Consider the following 10641-nt stretch of genomic DNA (forward strand, 5'->3'; position numbering starts at 1 on the left):
GCACAGAGCCTGTTGCGGGGTTCGAACCCATGATGACCTGAGCCAAAGTCAGACACTCAACTGACTGAGCCATCCAAGTGCCCCTATTTCTATTCTGCATTTATGGGAGATAATGGAATAAAGAACGCTCATAAAAGTAACTATATACTAAATGTAAATACAATAAGCACATTTTAGACTAATGGCTAATGTCAGGAACAAAACTGTTCAGACTAAAATGAGGAGAGATAACTGTTACTGCCCTCTACTGGTCAGCTGGAGTTCATGTTTTTGCTCCAAAAACACAAAGATGAGGCTTTCACAACAAGGCCTGCATCAACATGGAAGTGTAGATACCTGGATGAGGTCAACGTGACGACGTCTGGGAGGCAGTTGTTTTGAAGGTAGGGAATTCTACAGAGATCTTGGCAAGAATGATGAATATAAGGATGCTGCCCTGGGATCTCACTGGAAGGCTGGGGAAAAAAAGGAAAAATAAGGATTCAGGACAGAACCCTAAAGAACTCTGATTTTTGTGGCATGGACAGAGTATGAGAAGCCCACAATAGAAGCCTGAGTAGGAGAGTTATAAGGAGATAACTGTGCTGAACATTCATTCATTCCCTCAACAAAACATACAATGCACTATTTTGGGACCTGGATAAGAGATCAGAGAAGGATAAGAGAATCATGCTTATTTTCCTCAAGTTTGAATCTAGGGGAGAGACAGACATTAAACACGTATTTGCCCATTTACTTAATTACTCTCTGGATAAGTACTTTTAAAGGGACATAGAGTTTGCATGAGAGAAGATGGCAGGGCAACCAGGCCCATTCCAGGGGATTTGGAAAGGTGTTCTTGAATAAGTGAAGTTTGATCTGACCTCTGAAGGCTGAGTAGGCATTAGCTAGGGGACAGTGAGGTCACCTCAGGCAGACAAAACTGTGTGGACAGGAGAGTCCAGCAAAGGATGGAAAGACACGTAGGGTTGAAGGGCAGAGAGCTGGAGGGAGAGCACCTTGAGGAAAGCCTGGTGACTTAGGAAGAGCACACAGGCTGGAGACTGTTCTCTTTATCCTATGGGAACTAAGATGCCTTTCCCCCGACCCCCCACCCCCACCNTATTTCTTTTTGAGAGAGAGGAAGAGCACACAAGGAGGGGAGGGGCAGAGACAGAGAGAGAATCCCGTCAGGCTCCACACTGCCAGCGCAGAGCCCGATGTGGGGCTCACTCTCATGGAATGTGAGATCATGACCTAAGCCGAAATCAAGAGTCTGACAGCCAACCAACTGAGCCACCCGGGCGCCCCCACAGTAGTTCTATTTTAACAGACAGAGCAGGCTGCAGTAAGTCTACCTGATTGGAGTAGGTGGTGGTTATCTTTCCAAAGAGTGGAGCCTGAGCCCAGCTCACAGCACACAAACGTTGAACCCAAAGCCCAGATAGCCTCTTTCCTGGTTCTTCCTGGCATCACCCACTCATGTGTGAGATAGGAGACTTCACGACCTCGCCGAATGAAGTCAGGCGTCCAACTGGGCAGAGGCGACATCCCAACATCACTGAGACAATCATTGAAGACGATGCTGAAATCAAGTGCAGTGACCTACTCTCTGCTGTTGTCTGATGAGGAAGATGAGGGTGTGGGATGAGCACTAAATTGTGTTCTTTATTCTTCAAATAAGTTTATCCTATAGGATGGGGTTGATGGTCAACCAAGCAGTAGAATAGGGTGAAAATCTAGGCTAGTTTTAGGTCTCGGCACCTAAGGAAAAGAAGAGCAATGAAAAAGGAGAAGAGAGGAACATTAAAATGCCTGGAAGTACTAAAAAGAAGAGTGGGGTTTTTTTCTTAAATAACACAGGAAACAGCATCTTTTCCTTGCTGCAGACTTGCTGGTTTTCTTGTAACGTGATTTCTGGAACGAGGTCTGTTGTTAAGTTTGCTCAATCACGGGAGGGCACACACGGGGCTGACGGCTCATGTTAGAATGAGATCTTCCCACAACACCTCCTGTGCATGCTATTCTCATGCACGTACATGAGATCCACAGAGGTGCTCCCAGCACCATAAGGTGCTCCAATTAAAGCTTCTGAAATATTGCAATTTCATGAACAACAGGTTTTGGGGGGGACTATGTCTTTCTTGTACATGTACACTCTTGGAACAGCTAAAAGATGAGCAGGAGTTTGGTTTTGAGCCACAAAGTTTCAGACACCAGCCACAGATATCTCTGCCCTATCTCACTACAGGTTTTCTGAGAAACATATTCAATGGTTGAGTGTTAAGTACTATGGTGGAAAGAAATGACCTGCTCACCCCCATCCACTCTTTCTTCTTCCGTGTGAATCCACAATAGCAGATGCTGTAAACAGGAAGTAATTTCCCTCTCACCAAGGAAATTACTTGGTGACCTAGCGAAGGGCGAAGGGCGTAGACAAGGTAGTCCATGTTGCCTGAGGCTACCCCTGCCACAGATACGCGGCCATCCTTTGTCATGTAGATGAGAACTCCTTGGTCAGCCTCTCCACCGATTCAGGCTTTAGTCCTGTGAAACAAAACATGCCTTCTGGTCAGTGATGTGCCACCGGGTGTGGGAGGAGCCCTCTTCCTTGTGGTTGGAGACCAGCTGGGTCCACAGGCTAATGATGCAGTCGGCCATGCCTTTACTTCCTGCAACCGTTGTTTCTGCAGGTCAGGGCTGGTCAGGATGGTTGAGGCAATCTGGGCCCCAGTGATTGGAGGGTTGGAATACATGGGATGGATCGAGATCTTCAACTGTGACTCCACCCTTTTGGCTTCATCGGCGTCTTTGCCAACCACTGTGAAGGCTCTTACATGCTCACCGTATCAGCCCATGTTCTTGGCATAAGATTGGCAGAGACAAACATTAATGCCCTGTTTGATGAAGGGGCGTACAGCCCGGCATCCTTATTGCTATGACCACGGGCAAAGCCTTGGTAGGTCATGTTAAAGAATGCAAAGAGATTGTTTTTCTTTGTCATTGTTGCAATTGCCTTCCACTGCTCAGGGTGAGGGTCCGCTCCCTTGGGACTGTGGGCACAGGCATGAAGGAGAAGAACACTTTGCTGTGGCATTTTTGAAATGGCTTCTATAGCGCCTGTGAAGTCAGGGCCACACGCCTTAGGGTCATAGTATCAATAACCATGTAGCTGCAGGCCAGCATCCATGAAGAGGGGTAGGTGATTTCCCCAGGATAGTGTGGACAGAAAGACATCTTGGGTGAACTTAAAACATCTTTGCAGAAAACTGGCTCCAATCCTCAAGTCCCGCAGTTCTAGAAACGGTCTGCATGGTGACATAGCAGCTACTTTTCAACACGTGGTTGTTCTCACCCAGGGTTAGATCTGCAGACGCCTTAACAAAATTCAGCAAGTGCTGTGACGGGCAGGTATCCTTTGTCCAAATTTTTTGCAGCATTCTGGGCCTCTGCCTTCTGGACACGAGGGAGCACATAAGGCTCCATTATCATCCCTGTGGGCACCAACTCTCAGATTCATCCTAATTTTTTTTAATGTTTTATTTTATTTTTGAGAGAGAGAAACAGAGAGACAGAGACAGAGAGACAGGGCATTAGCAGGGGAGAGGCAGAGAGAGAGAGAGACACAGAGCTGTCAGCACAGAGCCCGACGTGGGGCTCAAACTCATAAACTGCGAGATCATGACCTGAGCTGAAGTCGAATGCTTAACCAACTGAGCCACCCAGGTGCCCCCCAGATTCATCTTTTTGCTCTTGCTATCTTTTTAAAATTTTTTTCTATGTTTTTTATTTATTTTTGAGTGTCACAGAGAGACAGCGTGAGCAGGGGAGGGTGAGAGAGAGAGATATACAGAATCCTAAAACAGGCTCAAGGCTCTGAGCTAGCTGTCAGCATAGAGCCTGACATGGGGCTCATACCCACGAACCATGAGATCTTGACCTGAGCCAAAGTCGGACGTTTCACTGACTGAGCCACCCAGGTGCCCCACTTGCTATCTCTCTCAAGAGCTTCTGTGACTCCCACAATGGGATCTGGGGCCCCCATCTCCACATGGGTCCATCATGAGCTGGCTCTGGCAGAAGCCAGGGCAGCGAGTCTGGGTGGACGGTGGCAGCGACCCTGGACAGGATGCGGCTGGGGTGTGAGTGCAGCAGGGACATGGTGGGGGTGAGAAGGCAATGGGTAGATGCAGGACAGAGTAGAGGGCCACAGGTGGATGTCTTTAAGCAGGCGAATAATGCGATCGTATCATGACTTTAGAAGGCCAGTGTGACTGTGGTGTTTCCTTCCTGCAGGAGCTGTGTATTATGCCTCTTTATGCACACCACAGTTCCCTGTCATGTGCTACGAGCATGTGCTGAATAAATACTTGGTAATGATGAACAAGCTAAAAAACAGAGGGTCCCAAACTGGCCTGGGCATACATCATTCTTATACCTCCTCTTTGCCCCCAACAGCCTTGACATTCTCTAAGCTCTTCTCTTTTTTTTTTTTTTTTTTCAGCCCATATTGGTTGAATGGAATTGCCTTTGTAGAAATATCCTTAGTTTTATGCACTTTGCTAAAATAAACCCACTTCTTCCTGCTTACCTTCTGCATAGAAATCAAGTATAATCAGTGATCAGTTTCCTTCCTATATTAAACATGTATTTACTGATCACCTAGTAGGTCCAGGCATCGGACTTGGCTTTAGAAGGAGCCAAAATCACCACCACCTCCACCCTCCACCACTAACAACAAAAAAAATCACTTTAATACAAAGCAATAATTATGTTTTACCAAAAGTTCATCTGTAGTAGTTAGTTTTGGGGTACTCTCAAAGTACCCCAAAGGGTGCTCCAATAAGAAATAAAGTACAAATGACAGCTAAGTTTTCAAACCAGTCCAGAAAATCTTATGTAACTTCACTGTAGTAACAAGAGAATTAGTTCAGGTCCCTTCCACGTGTGTGTGTGTGTGTGTGTGTGTGTGTGTGTGTGTGTGTTGATGATTGTACAATGCTTTTTTCCTACATGTAGATTTCTAGCTAAAATTTTGCAATAGATGAAGTTTATCTCTGGTTTCCTTTCATTTCCTTTCTACACTCTGTCACAGTGGGGTGCTCTCTCTAGACCCCCAGGCCTCTCACCTTCCCCTGCAGCCTGGCCTCAGACCCACTCCCCTGCCCATGTGCAGCTCTGTTCGCAGAACCACCCCATTCCCTAGAGATGTCCTGTCTGTTTGGACAGAGGCACTCATGTCACCTGGTGTGAAAACCAAATAAATGGCTGGGTGGGGGTGGGCTCAGAGGAAAGGAAGCACTGAGGATTAAGGAATTTATAGTCTGCAGGGAAGATAGACATCAAACAATTACCTAATTATAACTGGGGCAAGTACAAGAAGTTTAGGGTCTTATGAGAGCATAGAATACAATGATCCACCAAACCTGGGATTAGGAAACCCTCACTGAGGAAATGGCATTTAAGGTCACTCATGAAGCATGAATAGGAGTCTTTATGTAACACAGAAAATTCCTATTCTTCCATGTGAAGTCCTCTTTTGTTCTTACCTAAGTCCCTGGTTCTCCCACGAACGTCCTGGACTCCAAGAGCACCATGCTTACCAGATGGACCCCAGGACGAGCACACTCACAAGGTGTCAGCCACCTGGATTGGGAACCCTCTGCATGCATGTCCATGGTCCGTGCTTTTCTGAACAAGAGTCAGATTAACTGTGTCAACCAGGGACTCCAAATTGTGCATGTTAAGGAAACAGGCTTAGGAGCTGGGCCACACTGGGTTCAAATCCTGTACAGCTAAGTTGCTGTACTACTTTGGAAGCATCACCGAACCTCTTCAATCTGTAGCAGAGGGAGAAAACACGCCTGCCTTCATTATTATAACAACAGGATGCTTTGACAGCAACAAGCAGAAACCTCCCTTACACCAGATTAAACAATAAGGGGATCTATTATCTCATAGAAGGGACAGTATATCAGAACGCTGGTTGCATTTCTCTGTGATTCTCTTGGTTCATGCCGCCTCCTTCTGCAAGCATCAACCTCAGGCAAGTAGCAAGATTCCAAGAATTAGACTAAAGTTCATCATGGACTAGAGAAAGAAAAGAACTTTCTCTCCACGGCTCTCGTAGGAGTGAGGATACACTGCCAGGACCTCTGTTGGCCACAACTGGGGCAGGTGCTCATTCCTAAAACAGAAACCATCAAAAGGAATAGGAGCATCCTCAGGCAAAACAGCCAGCCTCGTGCTGAGCACAGAGTGACTTCTCCTAGGGCACGTGGCTGGGTGAGGGTGGAGAGAAGAAAGGGGTCATGGATGCTGGGGAGGGTCTGCTATAGAATGTGGGAAGCATTCCATGAGAGTCACACATGAAGTCCCATTACTGTGCTTGACTTACATAGTTAGTCCACAGTAACCTGATCAAAGGGCAATGCCAAAGTGTCTGTAGCTCTACAGAAGCCAAATAACTAGTGCATCCACCTCAACTCCTTTCCCAACAACATCCATTCTATAACAATAGGCCTGGCAGTTGACAAGTCCCTGGGGGCAGGAGGGAGTGCGACACCTAGAAAGATCTCTAGAAAACCGTGTTGTATGTCAAGGGTCCAAAGTCATATGATAGCTGTCCATCCCTAAAGATGCCTGGCTTTCCTCCAGAATCTTATAGACCCTACCCTTCAGAAACTAGAAGTCCACTTGGGCCCTGCGAGCTTTCTGTTTCCATCTTCCTTCTGCAAACATCCCCATGGTGCCCCTACAGACCCCAGACCACCCTCAACACCTCATCCTGGACACCAGACCCCAACAAGAGCTCCAGTAACTTATCCTCTGGGACAGTGGGAACGCCCTTCCAGCTTCAAAATGTAAGCTTCAGACTTTTTCAGAGCCTTCTACCAGGCAAATCCAGGAAAAACCCTACAGGAGAAAGCCTGGCGGTGGTGGTAGTGGTGGTGGTGGTTTTGGGGTTAGTTTTGAACTAAATCCTTCTAAACACAGGCAGCATGACCTCAAATAGCTGCCTCTTTGGGTGCCGCCTGATACTCTTACTCAGCAGTTTGCCTCTTTTTGATTGTTTTTCTTTTTCTTTTACCTTTTGTAAAGTTTATTTATTCTGAGAGAGTGTGTGTGTGTATGAGCAGGGGAGGGGCAGAGAGAGAGAGGGAGAGAGAGAATCCCAAACGGGCCAACATGGTGCTCAAACTCATGAACATTCAGATCATGACCCAGGCACCCTTTGTTTGTTTTTCTAACCCATTTGGTGCCTTACCTTAGTTTCTACTTGTTCTCTGACCCCCAGGATTGCTGACCCAGTGTAGAATGTTTATTTTGGCTCTGACCTTGCTTTCCTCCATGGACTTGACCTTCAATATTTACCTGTCTGTACACAGTGCAGCAACCAGCAACCGGGAAAGAGATGCCTCATTCCTTAGCCGCATCCCAACCCATAGACTGAAGCCAGTCCCACCTGCCCCAGGAAGCCAACTACAGAAGAAAATTCTGTGATGAAGACTCATCTTGCCTCCCCTCCACCCCTGCCCGAACATTCTGCTCCTTCCCGGCTCTGCAGATGTAGGCGGAAGGCTATCTGACTGAATTGATTCCATCTTACGTGTGAATAAGCAATACCCATTCCACACTTAATCTTATGTTTTAAACATATTTCTGGTTTTTAGAAGTAAACAAAGGTAGCAACACAAAGTGAAGTATTCGGTATTTGGGGTACAGGAAGTCTCAAGCTGGAATACGTTCCTTCCTGGGAAGGGAAATCTCATGTCTATCCTCAGCTGCCTCTTTTCTTCACCTTTTTTCTTACTCTACTTCTGAAATCATGGATCCCATAAATGTTTCAGGTTTTCAAATGACTTCTATGGTTGTCACAGTCGGTAGACAGATAAGGGACAATACGCTTAGGTTTTTTTTTGTGTGACTTGGCATATGGAGCTATTTACTTCCAATCCTGCCTTGAATAGTCACTCTGATTAGTACCTTTGTGTTTTCCTTCTCACTTAATAGAAGAGCTCCACAGAATGAAAGACAAGACAGGGAATAAATTAGACTTCTCTTAAGAAAGGAATAAGTTAGGTTTTAAAATGTAAAATAAGTACTTGAATTCTGTCTTGAATTTTAGCACAGTAGCAATCCCCCCCCACCCCGGCCCCCACCTGTGAAGGATGTATTCCAAGACCCTCAATGGATGTCTGCAGCTGCAGCTAGTATCAAGCCCTATATATACCATGTTTTATCCTATTCACACGTGCCTATAATAAAGTTTAACTTATAAATTAGGCATGTTGAGAGATTAACAAAGCAACTAATAATAAAAAAGAAAAAGTATACAATATTTACACTATACAATTATTACAATATACTATAATAAAAGTTACATGAATGTGGTGTCTCCCCCTCAAAATATCTTAATTGTGCTGCCCCTACCCTTCTTCTTGCGATGATGTGAGATGATAAAATGCCTGTGTAATGAATTGAAGTCAGGTGAGTGGTGTAGGCATTGTGATGTAGCATGGAGCTCTCTTGACCTGATGATACATCAGAAGGAGGATCATCTGCTTCCTGTCCTTGGTTGACCGAGTATAACGGAAACCATGGAAAATGGACTTGGACCCCAGTTCCTGGCACTTCCTGGATGATAGGAGTGCCTTTGGTTCAACTGAGAAGACTCTGGGTGGCTTACCAGAGAGGGTGGTTACCAGAGTAACCACATTCTCAAGGGAGGGGAGCAGGGCCAGAAAATGAGTTAATGATTAATTAAATCTACAGGATGAAGCCTCCATAAAAATCCCTAAAGTGCTCCAGAGCTCCTGAGTTAGCAAACATATCCATGTGCTGGGAGAATGCAGCAGACAGAAAGTCCTGTGCTTGGGACCCTTCTGGACCATCCTATGTATCTCTTCATGTGGCCGTTCATTCGTATCCTTTATCATATTCTTTATTACATAATAAACTGATAAATGTAAGTGTTCCTCTGGGTACTATGATATCATGAGACATAATAGCAAATCATTGAACCTGAGGAGGGGGCCACTGGAACCCCGGATTTGTTTTGTGCAAGTTGGAAAGAAGTGTGGATGACCTGGGGACACACTACTCGAAACGGGCATCTGGGTTAGTCTTGTGAAACTGAGCTCTTAACCTGTGGAGTCTTCTGCTAACCCCAAGTAGACAGTATCAGAGCTGAACTGAATTGCAGGACACCTGGCTGGCGTCAGAGGACGGGTCAGTATGAGAAAAAACCCACACATCTGGTATTAGAGGGACTATGAGTGTAAAGCACAGGAATAGAGCTTTCCCTTTCATTTAGTAACTAATGGTTATCAGGGCCACAGCCAGATGATGATGCCTGGTTGTACACATGAACCAAACGTCACTCCCTGAGTCAGAGGTACATATGAAACTCTGTGTGATTGTAGAGACTCTAAAGATATAAAAATGTCTGTAGTTAAACATTTACCTGTACTTCTAATTAAACCTTTATTTGAATGCCAGAACAGGAGGCTCTGAAATAATCTACACAAATCCTTCTTTCAATAACTGCCAACTCTGGGTGGTAGTAGTAATAACTCCAGATGTTTTCATAAAGCTGATTAATTAGCGGTTTGAATAAACTTACATAACTTCCTACAATAAATAAGATCTGTGTAACTCTCATAATGCAAATGGATATGATGAGACTATGGAAGCCAACAAACCTAACAGACCTGCTTTGGCATCTGATTTCGCATCCAGATGCAAGGACACTGGAACATGACTGTTCTCGAGAAAATTTCCATCGGCCAATGAACCATTTTCCAGTAATTGCTCAGGACTAATGATAGCTGTACAGGAGGCAGGAGGTTTACACCACTATCAAGTTCAGACTGACACCAATATGCAAGTTTCTTTCAATCGAGCTTCAAGTTCAGAATAAGCACATTCTTTGTGTAGGGTGTTTATCTTCCTTCCTAAAGTGATACTAATTTTGTTATCTCAAAAAATGGATGATTTCTGGAACATGTATCTATTTACCATGCCAAAGCCAGGAAATAAGTCTATTGACATTCAAAATAAGAAACATATTTGTAGCTAGGAAAAAAAACAATAGGAAAAAATAGTTTCCAGGATTGAATAACTTTCAAACATTTATAGATTCTTTGTTTGGTTTGAAACACTGACAATAGTTAGTCAAAGGGCATAGCAACTTTTTATTTTCTGTTCGAGAAGCACAGACTAAAAGGAGCCAAAAGACTGAGAAATTTGAAACTACTATAAAACTGCCTTCATGTTTCCTAATTAAAGAGTAGGCTGCTCTGATTCAGAAACGGGCCTGAATCAGTGAATGTTTTATAAGAAATGTAATTTATGGCCACCCTTGACAGGGATAAGAGAATTAAATTAAAAGCCTTACAGAATTAAAACTGTTTTCATAAAATAAAGACTAATCATTTGGAGTTCATTCATTACTTATATATAAAGGCTACAGCTAGGTTCATTTCCATTTTTTTAAAAAATGCATTTGCTTTAGCACTTAATAGACTAAGCATGTCCCTTCTTAGGTTATTACTGGCAATGTAGTCTATCTGGAATGACACGAAATTCCAGATTAATGGAGTCCAAATTAATAAACGATGCTGGCTTTGCCTATATCGTGTCAGAGATATATCAGTTGCT

At 44.5% G+C, this 10641-nt stretch overlaps 1 pseudogene; it reads right to left on the minus strand.

Annotated features, from left to right (window-relative positions):
- Window positions 1-251: 251 nt before the first annotated feature.
- On the minus strand, window positions 252-4140 carry LOC144239202 (aspartate aminotransferase, mitochondrial-like; annotated as a pseudogene).
- Window positions 4141-10641: the final 6501 nt, after the last annotated feature.

The sequence above is a fragment of the Crocuta crocuta genome, unplaced genomic scaffold (genome assembly GCF_008692635.1).
Source record: "Crocuta crocuta isolate KB4526 unplaced genomic scaffold, BGI_CrCroc_1.0 scaffold140, whole genome shotgun sequence".
In the NCBI taxonomy this organism is placed as follows: Eukaryota; Metazoa; Chordata; class Mammalia; order Carnivora; family Hyaenidae; genus Crocuta; species Crocuta crocuta.